Raw genomic sequence first — 19115 nt, 5'->3', positions numbered from 1 at the left:
AATACTTCCCTTCTCTCCTCTGACACGGCCCTTATCACCTTATTCCTGCTGGGAGGTTTGCCTGCCTCAAGTCTTTCCCTACTTCAATTCATCCTCCATTCAGCAACTAAAGTGATTTTCCTAAAGTGAAGATCCTACCATGTCACCCCCCCATCACTCCCCTACTCAATAAACTCCAGTGGCCTCTAGGATCAAATACAAAATCCTCTGGTTTGGCATTTAAAGCCCTTCTTAAGCTAACTTCCTCCTACCTTTCCAGTCTTCTTACACCTTACTTCCAGTCATATACTCTTCAATCAGTTGGGATAGGCTGTTCTACAACCAAGATACTCCATCTTGTGCCCATGGGCATTTTCTCTGGCAGTCCCTCATGCTTGGAATGAATTCCTTCTTCAACTCTGCCTACTGACTTCCTTTAAGTTCCAAATAAAACCTTGTCTTTACAGGAAGCTTTTCCCAATAATTATACTGCCTCCCCTCTGCTATTTCCTAGCCTATACATATAGTTTGTATATATTTGTTTACATGTGTCTCCCCCATTAGATTGTAAGCTCCTTGAGGGCAGGGACTTTTGCCCCTTTTTGTATCCTCTGCACTTAGCACAGTGCCTGGCACATGGTACATGTTTAACAAATATTTATGGATTGATGTGCTTTATGGATCACATGTGTGATATGCTGCATATATGATACCACTTATCACATATATCATTCATCTCATACATTAGTCATTTGTTTTATATTAAATATATAAATGTGTATAAATGTACGTATATGTATATGGTACATACATGCACACACATATACTTATCATTCATGTGCCATTACAGAGCCAAAGGAAGGGAAGGAATATGAGTAGTGATGACATGCCATCCAGATTTGGCTCAGGAAACAAGTGCATGTCCCTCTACAATGGGTCATAACAGAGCTAAGTCAACTCAATAAGCATTCATGCCAGGCACTGTTTATCTCTGGGTGGTACAAAGTCCTGGTCATAGAAACACATATTCTTATATACAAAAATCAAGACAGTCCTTGTTCTAAAGGAATTTACATTCTAATGGAGGAATATGACACAAATAGGGGAGCCAAATAGAGCCAAGGAAGAATATGTTAGTCTGACAGGTATCAAGGACGGTAAGTGGAATCACAGGACAATTGATTAAGCTGTCCTTTCCAGGAACAGGAATGTTGATTTGATAACTGTTCCTAGAGAAAAAGGGAGAAAGAGTTTGTGGTGAACTCTCACCAATCAAGAGTTTATGCTTCCAGAGTGCTGTAGGAGTGCCAAGTTGTGTGCCTATTCTGTAGCACAGCAAAATGGTAGGTAGTAGGCCAGAAACTCAGTATTGTATATCTGGGACTTAGTAAACACAAGGGGTGATGTTGGCACAAAATAAGTATTGTTGGTCCAATTATTTTTCAACTTAAATCTTGCTTTAAAAGAAAAAAAAGACCTCCAATCTTAGAGTAGGAGAAAAGCTTTCATTTTAAAGTGGTGCTTTAATAAAAACAGTTGCCATCTTGCTAAGAGGTTGTGTTCCAAAAGCCGATCAGTTGTTGGGAATCTTAAATATATTCCCCATATGTTAAAATACTGGTTTTCTAGGCATCTCCCATATAACCTATTTCTCCTATATAACCTATTATATGTAGCCCCCATCAACTATACTTGAAATACCTACCTAGGCATATTGGCTTTAGGTAAGGCAGAATAAATACAAAGTGATCTGAAAAATTATATTCTATGGCTGAGGAGTTGGGCAGTAGTAATAGTGATATTTTGAGGAATGCCCAGTCCAGATGGGAGGGGTAGGAATTTTAGGGTTGGAGGGAACTTTTTCCTATCTCAAGGATGATTTTGTGAAAATGCCTTCCATGTAAGTGGGAATAGGGCATAAAGAAGTGTCTATTTTGCGGAGGGACACAAAATAAAGCTTTGGAAGGTACGTGAGTATGCAGAAAATGGTGGAATTTTTTTTAAAAAGAGGAACCTCTGGTCTAGAACTTTAGAGCTATTATGACAAGCTATAATCAAGAGTTGAATACCCCAGGCTTTTCTTTTCCCCTTATACTACTTCCCAGCACAGCAATAGATGACTATAATGTTGGAACTATGGAGAACACTTCCAGAAAGGTGTCTGATGAAGTGGTAGCAAATCTTCAAAGAGGATGCCAGCTGAGGATAACAGAGATCAGCAGCACAGCAGAGACCAAGTCCTTCTTTGAGATTTTCTGTAGCGACCCTATATGATGTCCCTAGAAAGCATATATACAATATGGTTTTTTAAACAAAGAGTTGCTAGTATGGTTTTTTCAAAATTTCAATAAAACAGTCTGGGATATTATGAACTATTTGTAAAAAGAGGGAGTTTTCTGCCTTTTGGGTTAATGCCTACTTGAGGGGAGGTCAAATGAAATGCCTTAGGGATTTGTCTTTGGTATTTTAACATTTTTTATCAGTGACTGGGATGATGGCATACTGATCAGATTTTCATATGACACAAAGCTAGGAATGTAATGAATGTAATGAAAATATAAAAATATATCCTGAATGGCTAATGGGCCAGATTCAATAAAATGAAATTGAATAAACATTTTTTCTAACTAAAGTTTTAATAAATGAGTTTCACAAGATGAGGGGCAAATGATCAGATAACAGTTTATGTGATAAAAGATTTAGTAGCCTACAAGGTCAATGAGTCAAGATTATGTCATCACAACAGTAAGCTGATGTAATCTTAAAAGAACACTGAGTTGATAATTGCTATTGCCCTGGTCAGACTTCATTTTGAGCATTGTTCCAATCTGGATGCCACATTTTAAGGACACTACTAATAAACTGGGGTATTCCTTAAGAATAGTGAGGAAACTTGAGATCACGTCCTAAAAAAGATTATTTTAACTGAAGATATTCGGTGAAGTTAAGCTGTCTTGAATTTCATTTGATCCAGACAACCCTGAAAGGCAGGTGTATTATAACTCTCCATTTTACAGATGAGGAAAATGAAGCTAAGAGAAGTTAAGTGACTTGCCCAAGGTAACCCAGTTAATAAAGGAGGCATATTTTAAACTCAGGTCGGCCTCATTCCAAATCCAGTACTCCATTGCAATCGACATAATGCGAAGTTGGAAGTTGCCGGGTCCTTTCAAGGTATTTTAAGAGAAAAAAATGAAAAATATGTTCAAAGTGAAATGAGGAGGCACGCAAGGGGATGGAGAATAGGGGTTAAATGCTATATTCCCCAGGTCTATGTGGTTTGGTCCCAGAGCAATCAAGGTTTTCTCGCTCGAGAGAAGCAAGGTACAATATTTAGTCAACTGTGGCCACCAATTAGTCCTATCAGGAACCTCAGAGGAAATCTCGGTGCGCCACCCAGTGATACGGAGTAGGGTGGCAGTCAGTCTTCTAAATTCAGTCTGTGGCTAGCCAATACACGAGGAGGCGGTGGGTTAAGGGTATCAGACATGTAGATTTTAGAGATCAATGAGGCTGGTTTTTACAGAAGGACCATAGGCTGGGGGAGGGAGAGATCTTGAGGAGTCTGCGATTGAGAAAGGGGATGAGGCTGCATCAGCCGGAGTGGTTAGCGACCAGCCCAGAAAATAGTTGACACCACAAGCTGGGTTTGGGTTGGCTAAAGGCAGGGTCGTGAAGCGTAAGGTTTCCGACCCAAGCCCACTCCCGGGGACAGAGCGGCCAAGCCGACGCCAGCCGGTCTCAGAAAAGGGCTTTTAGTTTCACTCTTCGTCTTCGCTTCTCCACCGTCTGTGACACCGCTGAGAAGCCTTTGAGGGGTGTGAAGGAACACAGTGTCCAGAGAAGCAGCCCGACCAGAGGACGATGCGACAGCCAACCAAGCACTGCCCAAGCCGGAGGAAGCGGCAGACGACAGGCGCAACGGTCACAAAAGCAACACGCGACAGAGCAGGCAAACGTCCCACCCCGCCGCCCAGGACCGCAGTCTTCATTGGCTCGTGGTTCTGCCGCGTGACCAGCGGACCTGAGCCAATTGGTCTAAGTGAGTCAAGGGGCGGGGTGAGGAAGTGAGGAAGACAAGGCTGTAGCTGTAGACTAGCGATCCGGGGAAGGGAACGTGGGGAGGGGTAAAGGGGGGGGCGGGAGGAGGGCTTCCCCGGAGGAGGCGGAGGGCCATGGCAGCCATTCGGCAGAGACTACGGCGGCGAGCCCGCGCGTGGCTTTGAATGAGCCGCTGAGTAAGGCCGAGGACGAGCGCACGCGCGCGTGCCTGCGTGCGCGCGGCCCGCGGCAGCTCGGAGCCTCCGCCGGGCTGGCGGGGAGGGGGAGGGGCAGGTGAGTGTGCGAACCGCGCGCGCCCGCGACTGGGGGGGTGGTCCCCCTCCCCTCAGTCCTGCGGGCTTCCCCTCCCTCTCCTTTCCCCACCATCCCCGCACGCCCCCTCCCCCAACTGTCCTTTTTCTCGGTCCTTCCCGCTCCTTTATGCCTTTTCGCCCCCTATCCCCTTTACCATCGCAAGCCTGGGGACTGGTTCCGGGTCAGGCTGACCCCCTCCCCTCCACCTTCCTCCGCCACCCCTGGGTGAGGGTGGCTATGTCCAGGTTCTCTGCGGAGAGGTGCTAGCATTTTAGCTCATTTACGCAGCCCTGGGGATGGAGGGAGGATCGTTCTTTAGGGGACACCTCACTTTGCTCCCCACCACCCCCATAACAAAACACATGCTCTGAAAAATGTGGGGCTGCTTTTCCCAAGAGCACCCGGTGTCCCAGGACTAGCTCTGTCTGTGCCCTCAGCCAACTGGTCTGGCCCCTGCCAGCTGTTTCTAGTTGTGCGTCCCCTTCTTCCCTTAGCCGGGCATTTCCCCTCCTGGTGCGTGCACGGGCATTGATTGACTTGCGTGGACCTGAAATGTCACTTTGTCTAGCTTCCCTGCTGATAAAGTAGCTACAGTAGCTCCTCAGACCCTCTGTTCTTCCCCTCACCCGCCCCTCAGTTCAAGGTGGGTTGTTGGGACTTAGGGGTTAAAGCAAGTGGAGCTCCTGGGAGTAAAGGTGTTACTAGATGTTAGGTTTATGTTTTGCAAATAACCACTTCGGAAAAGCTTGAAGTGCTCTTTGACTTTTGATTAAAGAACTCTAATGTTGAGGTCCCAGACTTAAGATCCCTGAAGTGCCATTCAGTGCCTGACTCCCAGTGTGAGTCATGGCCAGAAACGTGGCCTGGACTAGAACACAGGTCTTATGAATCTACTTCCGGGAGATTAATAAACTCAGTATTTCCCTACGTTTTTGGACTTATGTAGCCTATTTGATTTCTTTTTTTAATACTTTTTTTCAATTTTTATGATTTTCCCCTTCCTCTCTTCTCACCACCTGCTTGAAAGAAATGAAAATAATGACAGAGAAAGAGAAAAATACAGAACCCTTGTATCATAAAAACAAAGTCAGCCAAGAAATTCTCACGTTGACCATGTCCAAAAATGCGTTTCAAATTCTAATCTTAGGTAGCCTATTTAATTTCACAATATTCTACTCCCTTTTCTCCTTGAAGCTGTAGTAACGATTTTTTTTATTTTCATTTTTTGACACATAAAAGGAGGGGCATGTATGAGTGCCACAAAAGTAGAAATGGCTATGTTGTGCATGATCACATAATTTCTTTAATTTGCACAAAGATTACAAAACCATAATATTAGAAACACAGGACATAGTGTCTAATTTGTTTTATACTAAAAGTGGATTCTACTTAATGCTTCTTTAACTGAATTTTGGGTTGGTAAATGAAGATGGAAAATACTCTTTGAAGTGATATTGACAGCTTAATTCTAGTTATTTTATGTGTTTGCATTGATTTCTGCAGGCTTACCTCGTCAAAAGATAAATTTGAACCTTCAACTTGTAATGCCATTTTTTTTGTTGTTTTGGAGCTGAACTTCCTTTAGTGTTACTTTCTCTGTATAACATTCCTATTGGTTTCTTAAAAGTAGAAGTGTTAATGATTTCCTAGGTGCCTTATTACAGTAAACCCTTCAGAAATTTGATTAGTAACTTTTTTTTTTTTTTACAAAGTGGTCTAAGACAAAATAATTTAGTTGGCCTGTTTTTTGTCTCATTTTATAACTGGATTTCAAAAATTTCTGTAAAACAGTGAGCATGATTTTAAAGAGATGTGCTGATTTGAATGAGATTTAATAGTTGCATAGTTTGTGTCTGGCATTCACATGTATGAATGACATGCAGTACTTGCTGTTTATTAGGGCTATTACTTGGAAAAGAAAACAGTGCCCTCTTTAATCAAGTATATAGGACTTTGTCAAGGAAGCATATGCTTTTGATGGGTTTCAGTTTGCTTTAAATGTTGGGTTTTTCATAGAAATTACGTTAAGAAGTATCCCGGAAGAGTGAAATAGAGAACACACTAAGTAACATCTTGAGTTGTTCTTACACTTTTGTGGCCCTGATAGGTATGCTTATTGTGTGGCCCATTTAAAGGAGATAGTTAGAAAATAACCCTGTCTGTCCATGCTAGCTTCCTACAAATACCAAAGCAGCTATTGAGGGATTTTAAATCCTATGGATTTATTAGCACAATTCTGCTGCTTCTACTATAGGCAGGATGTCTGTGTACATACAAGTAGAATAAAATTTTGTTTCAGCTTAATTCAGAACATTTTATGAGTGTCAACTATATGCTTAATATCTGTTTATATATATCTTATTGATTGTGGAATGACGACAAAATTTTTCCCCTTTGTTTGCCCAGTCCTAAATTTTAGAGTTAGTGCTAAAAAGTTTTAGAGCATAAAGTTATACCATGGTATATTTTAAAGAAAATAAAATTCTGTACCTTTAACGCTAGCAAAGAAGTATGAATGGGTAGCACCAACCAGAGTTTCTTGAAAAGGTGCATTGTGCTGAAGTATTCACAGACCATATGATGCTTTTGTTATATTGCAAAATTCAGTATACCAAATATATTAGAGATAGGGACTTGATCTATGATTTCATTGACTTAGGGAATTCTTGTATCTGGAAGGAAGCTACCTTAACCAATGCAGGTCAGCAACTTTGATATGACTTTTATTTAGAGAGCTGTCTAGAGCAATGAGAGGCTAAGTGAATTTCTAGGGGTCACTTAGGCAAGACTTGAACTAAGTTGGTCTGCCTTCCAGACCAACTCTATCCACTCTGCCACGCTGCAAATATGTTATGACCAAATATAAATAATATGAAATTAGCATGGAATGAGGAAATTCTTGATAGTTCCAGAAGCAAAAGATGAGGAAAAAAAGGTACCTGTATTTTACCATCAGTAACAATTGCCATTTCCAAACTGGTTTCAGTAGGTAAATACAATTTAGTTATATGTCCACTTCACTCTGTAGTTCCAATTATTCAGTTCATCAGATATTTCTTGAATATGAACTAATAGGGAGCAGTGAAACGGTATAGTTGCAAGATCACTCAGTTTGAAGTGAGGAATGACTTTTTTTCTTATCTAATTCCATATCTAATACTCTTGTGACCTGGGCAAGTCATTTACTATCTTTGTCTTTTACTTCACAGGCTTGTTTTAAAGCAGTGCTTTTTGATTTTTGAAGTACAGAAGAAAAGAGTTGTATTTTTATTTATACGTATCAGACCTATGAAGAAGTAGGGGGTGCTTTTCATTTGTAGGGATTACCAGGATGGCTTTGTAGAGTACAGGTCATAGGATCATAGATTTAGAGGTAGAAGGTACCTTACTGTTCATCAGGTCGAATCCTCTCATTTTACAGTTGAGGAAACTGTGGTTCAAAGAGGAGAAATGAGTTGCCTTGGACTATACAGGTGGTACATGGCAGAGCTGGGTATTTGAACATATTCTCTCCAAATCCAGTGCTTTTCCTGAAATGTGATGTAACTTGTCTTTGTTATATGGCCTCTTCTATAGCCTCCTCAAAAATCATGAACATTCCCTCACCCCCTTTAATTCTTGCTACCCAAGCACCTAGTGCTCTTAATTGGCTTTCTGTTTTTTCCAAGGCTGCCCTGCTCTAGCTGTAGCCCTCTCCCTCATTCAGAATTCCATTTCTTTGTCTGGAGCTGCCTTCTGCTAGCTTTCATCAGGTGAGCAATCCCACGAAAATAGTGGATTTAAGATATGGCAGACTCTTAAGCTGTTTTTTCTTTCTTTCTTTTTTTTAAAAGCACAGAGACATTTTTTTTCCAATTCTAAATTCTCTCCCTCCCCTTCTCACTCAATGAGAAGGCAAAAGAAGTAACACCTATTACAAATATGTGTAGTCACACAAAACAGATTTCTGCATTAGCCATGTTGTTCCCCTCCCCTCCCCGCCAAAAAAATAAAGAAAGGAAGAAAAAGGAAAAAAAAATATGGTTCTATCTCACTTCTTGAGTCCATCGGTTCTTTTTCTGGAGTTTGATAACATTTCATCATGAGTCCTTTAGAATTGTAGTGGGCCATTGCATTGATCAAAATTACTCAGTTTTTCAAATTCAGTTGTTGTTACAATATTGTTATTACTGTGTAGATTGTTCTCCTGGTTCTGCTCAGTTCACTTTGCATCGGTTAATATATGTCTTCCCAGGTTTTTCTGAACTATTCCCTTCATCATTTTCTTACAACACAATAGTATTCCCTTATATGTATTTACCACAACTTGGTGGACATTGCTCAGTTTCCAATATTTTGCCACAACAAAAGGAACTTTGATATGAGAGAGAGAAGGGGAGAGAGAGAGAGAGAGAGAGAGAGAGAGAGAGAGAGAGAGAGAGAGAGAGACAGAGAATATCTCCTTTTCTTCTTTCTTTGGTCTTTTTGGGGGTGTAGCCTAAGTAGCAATATTGCTGGGTCAAAGGATATTTACAGTTTAATGGTCTTTTTGGAACTAGTACCAAATTGTTTTCCAGAATGATTGGACTGGATCACAGCTCCCCCAACAATACATTAATGTGCCTGTTTTCCCACATCCCCTCTGGTATTTGTCATTTTCCTTTTTTGTCATCTTAGCCAATCTTATGGCTGTGAGGTAGTATCTCAGAATTGCTTCAGTTTTTGTTTCTCTAATAGAGATTTGGGCAGCTAGGTGGTGCAGTGCCATACAGCATCAGAATGAGGAAGACTCATCTTTCTGAGTTCAAATCTGGCCTCAGACACTAACTGTGACCCTGGGCAAGTCACTTAACCCTGTCTGCCTCATCTATAAAATGAGCTGGAGAAAGAAATGGCAAACCACTTCACTATCTTTGCCAATAAAACCCCAAATGGTGTCACGAAGAGGTAGACACAATTGAACAACAAATAAAATTTAGAGCATTTTTTTATATGACTAATTATAGTTTTAACTTCTTTCTCTGAAGATTGCCTGTTTGACTATTTATCAGTTGTGGAATGGCTCCTGTTGTAAGTTTGACTCAGTTCCTTGTTTATCTTAGAAATTATGCATTTGTCAAAGAAATTTGCTGCAAAGATTCCCCCCCCCCTCATATTTCTGTTTTTCACTGCATTAATTTTATTAATGAAAAACTTTTAAATTTTTATCAAAATTACTCATTTTACCTTCTGTGAACTTCTCTCTTCACCTGAACTCTTCACCTAGCCATAGATCTGACAGGTAATTTCCTTTCTGCTCTGCCAATTTACTTATTTTTATCACCTTTTATGTTTAAATCATGCACCCATTTTGAGCTTATGTTTGTGTATGGTATCAGATGTTAGTCTGTTCTTATTTTCTACCAGACTACTTTTCATTTTCCCAAAAGTTTTCACATAATGAATTCTTGCCTTAATGGGTGGAATCTTGGGTTTATCACACACTAGGTTACTGAAACTCATTTGCTTTTGTATATTATGTACCTAATTTATTCTACTCATCACTTTATTTCTTATCTAGTACCAATCAATCAATAAACATTTATTAAGGACCTCCTATGTACCAGGCACTATACTAAGCCCTGGGGATACAAAAAGAGGCAAAAGACAGTCCTCATCCTCAAGGAGCTAACAATGTAATGGGAGAAACAACATGCAAACAAATATATACACAGTAAAGCTATATACACATGATAAACTGGAAATAACAGAGAAAGCACTGGAATTAAGAGAGGTTGGAGAAGGCTTCCAATAGAAAGTGAAGAGGCAATAGGAAGCCACTGGAGGTTTTACTGAGTAGGAGAGTGTGACATGAGTGTTTTGGAAAACCTCTTGAATTGTTGAGTGGAGGATGGATTGGAGTTTGGAGATACTTAAGAAAGGCAGATCCACTAGCAGGTTATTGCAATAGTCCAGGTGAGGTAATGAAGGCTTACAATGGAGTAGTTACTCTGTCAGAGGAGAGAGATGTTATGAAGATAAAATGTACAGTCCTTGGCATCAGATTGGAAATGAGGAAGGAATGAGAGATGGGTGGGGATTCTAGGATGACTCCTAGGTTGCTAGCCTGAGAGACTGGGAGGATGGTGTTGCCTTCTCCAGTAATAGGGAAGGAGGAGAGGGGAAGGGTTTAGAGGGAAAAAATGAATTGTTTTGGACATATTGTGATTCTATTGGACATCTAGTTCAAGATGTCTGAAAGGGAATTGGAGATGCAATATTGGAGGTCAGCAGAGAGTTTAGGGCAGGATGTATATATTTTGAGAATTGCCAGCTTAGAGGTATTAATTAAATCCATCAAAGCTGATGAGATCACCAAGTGAAGTGGTATAGAGGGGGAAGAGAAGAGGGCTTAGGACTGAACCTTGAGGAACACCTGTGGTTAGAAGACCTAAAGAAAAGGAGACACAGAAGGAGTAGTCAGATGGGTAGGAGAAGAACCAAGAGAGAATTTTGTCATGAAAACCTAGAGAGATAAGAGTGTCAAGAAGAGAGTAATCAACAGTGTCACAGGCTGCAGAGAGGTCAAGAAGAATGAGGATTGAGAAAAAGGCCATTGGATTTGGCAGCTAGTTAGTAATTCTAGTTAGTAACTCTGGACAGTACACTTCAGTGGAATTCTAAGGTCAGAAGCCAGATTGTAAGGGATTAAGAAGAGAGTGAGAGGACAGAAAGTAGAAACACCTATAGTAGATGGCCTTTTTTGATCGATTTATTTACAAGGGACAGAAGACAGATACAGGAGTTACAACAGATATGGAAAGGTCAAGTGAGGTTTTTTCCAGTATAGGGGAGACATGGGCATGTTTGTTGGTAGTAGGAAATGAACCAGGAGAGAGAGAGAGAGAGAAAAAGAGAGAGAGAGAGAGAGAGATTGAAAGATTGAAGTATATTAAAGAGTAGGGATGACAGTGAGGGCAGGAGATGGGGTGGAATGGGATTGCTTAAACAAGTAGAGAGATCTCTTAGTAAGTAACTAAGTAAGGATACTTCATGTGAGACTGGAGTGAAGGAGAGAGGTAGTGGCAGAAGGCATCTTAGTGATAGTTGATGAGGGGAGAAGAGGGAGTTTGTGGTGAATATCCCCAATTTTTATCCTGTAAAATATGATGCAAGATTCTCACCTGAGAGTTGGGGGGAGAAGGTTTGAGGAGGGATGAAGAGATTTGGAAGAGCTGTTCTAGCCATTGAGATAGTGAGCTAATAAGGGAGGTATAGTAACAAAATTGTTGTGGACTTATTCAGAAGAGTTTGTTTGATTTTCTCCCTTTCCTTCAGCAGCACGTATCTAGGAGCAAGGGTGAGAAATGGTGGGAGTGATCCGAGAATGGGGCTTGTTATAATTACACCTTTGTAGCATAATTTGAAATCTTATACAGCTGGGCCCCCTCCACATTTTTTCCATTGATTTCCTTGATATTCTTGTCCTTCTCTTCCTCCAGATGAATTTTGTTATTTTTTTCCTAGCTCTATAAAGTAATTCTTTGGTATGTTGATTAACTTGGCATCGAATAATAAATTAATTTGGATAGTATTGTCATTTTTATTTTGGCTTAGCTACCCCATACACAATATTTCTTCAGTTATTTAGATGTCTTAAGTTGTGTGAAGTTACCACGTGTAAATTGACAAATAGAACCCAAAGTAGTTTATATTCTCTGTAGTTATTTTAAGTAGAATTTCTCTATCTATTCTTTCTGGATTTTGTTGGTACTGTACAGAAATGGGAATGATTTTATATAGGTTTATTTTAGTCTATCTTGAATCCGTCAGCTTTGTTGAGGTTGTTAATTATTTCAATTAGTCTTAAGCTGACTCTCTAGGGTTCTCTAAATAATCTATAATATCTGCAAAAAGTGGTAGTTTAGTTTCCTTTTTGCCTTTGCTTACTCCTTAAATTTCATTTTCTTGTCTTACTGCTGTAGTTAGCATATCCAGCATAGTACTGAATAGTGATAGTGATAGTGGATAAGGCAGCTAGGTGTCATAGTAGATAAAGCAGTGTGCCTGGAGTCAAGAACACTCATCTTTTTGAGTTCAAATTTGGCCTCAGACGCTTACCAGCTGTGTGAGCATGGGGCAAGTCACTTGACCATCTTTGCTTCAGTTCTTCATCTGTAAAATGAGCAGAAAGAAATGGCAAACCGCTCCAGTATCTTTGCCAAGTATCTCCAGTATCTTTGCCAAGAAAACCCCCAAATGGTGTCACGCATAGCCAGACATGACTAAAAAAAGAGAACAACTACAAAAACGATAATGGACATCTTTGCTCCACCTTTGTTCTTATTTAAATGGCTTTTAGTTTATTCCCATTACAAACAATTCTTGCTCATAGTTTTAGAAGGATACAGCTCATTGTACTAAGAAATGTTCAGTTTATCCCTGTGCTTTTTAGTGTTTGTTTATTTTTTAAATGAGAATTAGTGTTTTTTTTTTGTCAAAAGAATTTTCTACATCTTTTGAGATACTCATGATTTTTGTTGCTTTTATTATTTATATGGTCAATAATGCATATAAGTTTCCTAATATTAGACTAACCCTGTTAGTATAAATCCAATCTGGTCATAGTTCATGATCTTTGTGTTATATCGTTGTAATCTCCTTACTAGTATTTTCTTAGAAATTTTTGCATCAGCATTCATTATGGAAATTAGTTGGTAGTTTTCTTTGTTTTAACTCTTCCCTGGTTTAGGTGTCTAAACCATATTTGTGTCATAGAAGGAATTTGGTAGAACACCTTCTTTACTTATTTTTTCAAACAGTTTATGAGTTTAAAAAAAACTTTTCATTTTTGCTAATCTCTCTTTTAATTTTCAAAATTTCTATTTTAGTTTTTAATTGGGGGGAGGGGTTAACTTGTTTTTCTAGATTTTTTTTAGGTGTATGCCCCGTTACTTGATCTACTTTTTGTCTCGTTTATTGATATAAGCATTGAGAAATATAAAATTTCCCTTAAGTCCTACTTTACCTGCATCCTACAAATTTTGGTATGTTATTTCATTGTTATCTTTATCTTTAATGAATTTGGTGATTGCCTCTATGATTTGTTCTTTGACCCACTCTTTTGAGGATTGTTACTTAGTTTCCAATTAATTTTTAGTCTATGCTTCAAAGATCCTTTATTGCATGTAATTTTTATTGTATTACATCCAGGAAAAGATTCATTTATTTAATATTTCTGCTTTTCTGCTTTTGTTGGTGAAGTTTCTGTGCCCTAATACATGACTGGTATTTATGAAAGTACCATGCATTGATTGAAAATTAAGTAAACTCCTTTCTATTGTCATTCACTATTCTTCATTGGTCTTTCATATCTTAACATTTCTAAAATTCTATTCATCTTATTAACATCTGTCCTTTTTTATTTTATGATTACATTTGTCTAGATATGAGAGAAGTAAATTAAGGCCTTCCAGTAGTATAATTTTACTTTCCACTTTATCCTGTAACTCATTTAACTTTTCCTTTAAGAATTTGGTTTCTACGCCATTTGATGCATATATGTTCAGTATTGATATTAAGTCATTATTTATGATACTTTTCAACAAAATGTCATTTCCATGTTGATCACTTTTTTATATAAATTTATTTATTTTCAATTTTCAATATTCACTTCCACAAGATTCTGAATTCCAAATTTTCTCCTCATATCTTTCCTCCCCCCACCCCAGGACAGTGTGCATTTTGATTACATTTGTCTAGATCTGAGAGAAGTAAATTAAGGCCTTCCACTAGTATAATTTTACTTTCCACTTTATCCTACAACCCATTTAACTTTTCCTTTAAGAATTAGGATGCTATGCCATTTGATGCATATGTGTTCAGTATTGATATTAAGTCATTATTGATATTAAGTCATTATTTATGATTCTTTTCAACAAAATGTCATTTCTGTGTTGATCACTTTTTTATATAAATTTATTTATTTTCAGTTTTCAATATTCATTTCCACAAGATTCTGAATTCCAAATTTTCTCCATATCTCTCCTCCCCCCACACCAGGACAGTGTGCATTTTGATTACCTCTTCCTCCAATCTGTCCTCCTTTCGATTACCCTCTACCCCCTTCTCTTATCCCTTTCCTTCTATTTTCCTGTAGGGCAAGATAGAATTCTGTGACCCATTGCCTGTATATCTTATTTCCCAGTTGCATGTAAAAACAATTTTTAACATTCATTTTTAAAACTTTGAGTTCCACATTCTCTCCCTTCCTCCCTCCCCACCCACCCTCATTGAGAAAGCAAGCAGTTTGATATAGGTTATACATGTGTTGTCATGCAAAACACTTCCATAACAGTCATGTTGTGAAAGACTAACTATGTTACCCCTCTATCCTGTCCCACCCTCAATTTATTTTATTCTCTCCTTTGACCTGTCCCTCCACAAAAGTGTTTGCTTCTGATTGTCCTTTCCCCTAATCTGCTGTCCCTTCTACTGTCTCCGCTCTCTTATCCCCTTCCCCCCTGCTTTCCTGTAGGGTAAGAGATATTTCCATACCCAACTGAGTGTGTATGTTATTGCCTCCTTAAGCCAAATCTGATGAGAGTAAGGCTCAATTTTTCCCTCTTACCCCCACCCCCATCTTTCCCCTTTGTTGTAAAAGCTCTTTCTTGCCTCTTTTATGTGAGGTGATGTAAGAACAATGTTACTTGCAGCTACTGTGGCTGTGTAAGGCCAATATTAACTAGCACATAGGAGGGCTACTAGCACAGGTTCTTTGATCTGCTTTTCTAAGGAAAGCAACTTTAAGGGGTTAACAATCTCACTTTAATTAAACATACATATAGCATTCACTTCGTTTAGGGGAAAAAGTCAGCACCCTGAACTTCAGAGAAAACATATGCAGAAATTATATAAATAGAGCATAATAACACAAATCAACAGGCTTCTAGCCATCTGACCAAGGCATTACAGACATAGTTACCAGGGAGAGAAACACCAACATCTGGGTTTTTCAAAGCTGGAGGGCTCCTTAGTGGCTACCCAGAGTCTCATCTGGTCAAATCACATGACACTCTTCCAGTGAGTGAGCCCCAAGCAGAATACTAACCTCAGAATCGATATACCCTTTTTCAGAGCCTGAGGGCTTCACACCTCTCCTGGGCATCACACCTCTCATGACCTAATTAGCAAAAGCATATGGGCCTTCCTACAAACAAAGGCAAGACACTTGATTGCCTTAGTGCTGAGAAGCACTCCAAAACAAAAGACAACAAAAAGTCCTAATTTTCTTGCCTTTACAGATGATTTACTATATTCTACCTCTCTCTCTTTTTCCCATTATATTTCTCTCAACACTTAATTTTATTTTTTAGGTATCATCCCTTCACATTCAGCTCACCCAGTGCCCTCTGTTTGCAAACACACACACACATATTTTTTATGTATACGCATATACATATGTATTTCCTCTAACTACCCTAATATTGAGAAAGGTCTCTTGAGTTGCAAATACTATCTTTCCATGTAGGAATGTAAACAGTTGAACTTTAATAAGTTCTCTTATGGCTTCTTTTTCCTGTTTACCTTTTCATGCTTCTCTTGATTCTTGTATTTGAAAGTCAGATTTTCTATTCCCAGCTCTGTTCTTTTCAACAAGAATGCTTGGAAGTCCTCTATTTCGTTGAAATTCCATTTTTTTCCTCTGAAATATTATACTCGGTTTTGCTGGATAGGTGAGTCTTGGTTTTAATTCTATCTCCTTTGTCCTCTGGAATATCATATTCCAAGCCCTTCAATCCTTTACTATAGAAGCTGCTAAATCTTGTGTTATTCTGTTAGTGTTGCCACAATACTTGGAATTGTTTCTTTCTGGCTGCTTGCAATATTTTCTCCTTGACTTGGGAACTCTGGAATTTGGCCACAATATTCCTAAGAGTTTTCCTTTTAGGGTCTTTTTCAAGAGGTGATGGTGGATTCTTTCACTTTCTATTTTACCCTCTGGTTCTAGAATATCAGAGCAGTTTTCCTTGATAATTTCTTGAAAGATGATGTCTAGGCTCTGTTTTTAATCATGGCTTTCAGGTAGGCCTTTCATTTTTAAATTATCTCTCCTGGATCTATTTTCCAGGTCATTTGCTTTTCCAATGAGATGTTTCACATTATATTATTTTTTTCATTCTTTTGGTTTTGTTTTATAATTTCTTCATTTCTCATAGAGTCATTAGCTTCCATTTGCTCCATTCTAATTTTTAAGGAATTATTTTCTTCAATGAGCCTTTGGACCTCCTTTTCCATTTGGTTGATTCTGCTTTTCAAGGCATTCTTTTCCTCGTTGGCTTTTTGGACCGCTTTTGCCATTTGGGTTAGTCTATTTTTAAAGGCATTATTTTCTTCAGCATTTTTTTGGGTCTCCTTTATAGTAAGCTGTTGATTTGTTTTTTCAAGATTTTCTTGAATTTTCTCTTCCCAATTTTTCCTCCACTCTTCCATGGCCTGAGATCATTTCACATTTTTCTTGGAGGCTTTGAATGTAGGAGCCTTGACTTTGTTGTCTTTCTCTGGAATCCTGCTCTGGTCTTCCTGGTCATTAAATGTGTAAGAAAACATCTTTTCATCGAGAAAGTAACCTTCTGTAGTCTTATTCTTTTCCCCTGTTTGCTCGTTTTCTAAGCCAGTTATTTGACTTTTGAGCTCTTTGTTAAGTGGAGGGTGTAGTGCCCAAAGTTTCAGGGGTTTTTGCAGCTGTTTTCAGAGATATCTCTAGTGACCTGTAAATTCTTAGTTTCTCCAAAGTGTTATGATCAAGAGAGAGATGTTTACTCCTTTCTTGGCCTGTGCTGTGGTCCATGTGCAACCACAAGTTCTTTTTTCTGCCCAGGAACTTCTGGAAAGGTTTATTTTCCACAGCTGCCACTAGCTCTACCACCAGCTCCACCACACCAGCGCTCCTCCTCACCCCAGGACCACCACCCATATCAGTTGCTTGGTTCTCCCACTGTCTGTAGGCCAAGAGCTCCAAAAGCAGCCATGGCTCTGGCTGTGGCTGCTGCCACCCTGGGGCTGCACCACCCTCCTCTCTCTCTCCCAAGTGAGAGAACTTTCCCACTGATCCTTGAAGCTGTCTTTGATGTTTATGGGTTGAGAAGTCTGGAAACTGCCACAGCTGCCAGTGATTCAGTGCCCTGAGGCCTGCTCCAGTCCCATCTGTGCTGGTGCTGGGCTCTGTGCCAAGCACAGCACAGTAGAACTTTCCTGTTGACCTTCTTGCTTGTCTTGGGCTGGAAATCTGCTTCATTGTGTCGTTTTGTGGCTTCTGCTGCTTGAGAATTTGTTTAGAGTCATTTTTTACAGATATTTCAAGAGGTTTGGGGTGGGGGGGAGAGCTCAATCAGGTCCCTGCTTCTACTCCACCATCTTAGCTTCACCCCCAATCACTTTTAATTAGGTATTTTTACCTTTGCTTTGAGATCATGATTGCCACTCCTTTTTTTCATTTAAATGGAAGCATGATAGATTTTGTTCTAGCTCCTTATTTTAACTTTATGTGTACCTTTCTGTTTTAAATGTGTTTCTTGTAAGTGACATATTGTTGGATCCTGATGTCTAATCCATTCTGCCATCTTCTATTTTTTTGGGTGAGTTCATTCCATTCACATTCTTATTCCTCTTGTTTTCTTATACCTCTCTTCTTTTTTATATTGTCACCTTCTCCAGAGTTTGTTATACTTCTGAGCAATGCCTCCCTTAATCTACCCTCCTTTATTCTCACTCCCCACTCCCTTTTCCTTAACACCTTTCCTTCCTATTTCTCTGTTAGGTAAGATGAGTTTCTGTACTCAGTTGTATGTGAATGTATACCCTTCCCTCGTTGAATCAGTTCAGATGAGAATGAAGTTCAAGTGTTCCCCTCACCTCTCCTGCCCACTTCCCTCTCCATTGTTTAAATTCTTCCTCATGTGTCCCATTTATGTAAGATAGTTTTCCCCAATCATCTCTTTTTGACCCTCTTCCTCACCCTTCTTCTTTTGAGATCATCCTAATATAAAATCATACTAAGGACCTCCGTTTTACTAGATTCCCTTTAACAGCCTTTATGATGATAAAGTTCTGAAGGCTTACTTGTATCTCTCGCTATAAGAACTCTAGTGGTTTCCTTTTGCATCTAGGAGCAAATACAAAATGCTTTGTTTGGCATTTTCAAACCCCTTCATAACCTAGCCACTTCCCACCTTTCTAGTCTTTTCATATCTTACTCCCCACCACCTGCTCTTCAGTCCAGTAGAACTGGCTGTTCCATGAACCAGACATTCCATCTCTTGCCTTTGAACTCTTTCTCTGGCTATCCTCAATGCCTGAAATGTTTTTTTCTCTTCCACTTTGCCTCTTGTCCCACCTCACTTCCTTTAAGTCCCAACCATCTTCCCAGAATTGACTTGCCAATTCTAATTTTTAAGGAGTTTATTTTCTTCAGTAAAGTTTTGTACCTCTTACAAAACTGTTAATTCTCTTTTCATAACTTTCCTGCACACCTTCCAAAACCTTTGTATACTGTTTCAGAAAGATGATTGACTCTGGAACAACTGTGTATCTATCACACACTATTTCTTGACTGCTTTTCTTGTTCTTTATTTTAAATAAAATACTAGCAAAAAATTATGCATGCTAGACTGTAGCTTCTGGCAGTTTATTCACCTGGCTAATTGTTTATCCTTGAACAAGCATTTTCAGGTTATTAAAGTATTTATGTAATTGGAACTTTTATAGAAGTTCTGCAGTAGATAGAGTGCTGGACTTGCAGTCATAAAGATCTTGGTTCTAAC

General features: G+C 39.2%; 1 protein-coding gene across 1 annotated transcript in view; it reads left to right on the top strand.

The window, feature by feature from the left end:
- The first annotated feature begins 3977 nt into the window (after window positions 1-3977).
- EBAG9 (estrogen receptor binding site associated antigen 9) overlaps window positions 3978-19115 on the top strand; it is a 38846-nt gene continuing 23708 nt past the window's right edge. Inside the window, exon 1 of the mRNA XM_036742311.1 lies at window positions 3978-4314. The gene's annotated coding sequence lies outside the window, so the exon portion shown is untranslated. The remainder of the gene's footprint in view (window positions 4315-19115) is intronic.

The sequence above is a fragment of the Trichosurus vulpecula genome, chromosome 1 (genome assembly GCF_011100635.1).
Source record: "Trichosurus vulpecula isolate mTriVul1 chromosome 1, mTriVul1.pri, whole genome shotgun sequence".
Taxonomy (NCBI): domain Eukaryota; kingdom Metazoa; phylum Chordata; class Mammalia; order Diprotodontia; family Phalangeridae; genus Trichosurus; species Trichosurus vulpecula.
Note: the sequence above shows the minus strand (reverse complement) of the source record. Positions and strands in the feature narration are given on the sequence as shown.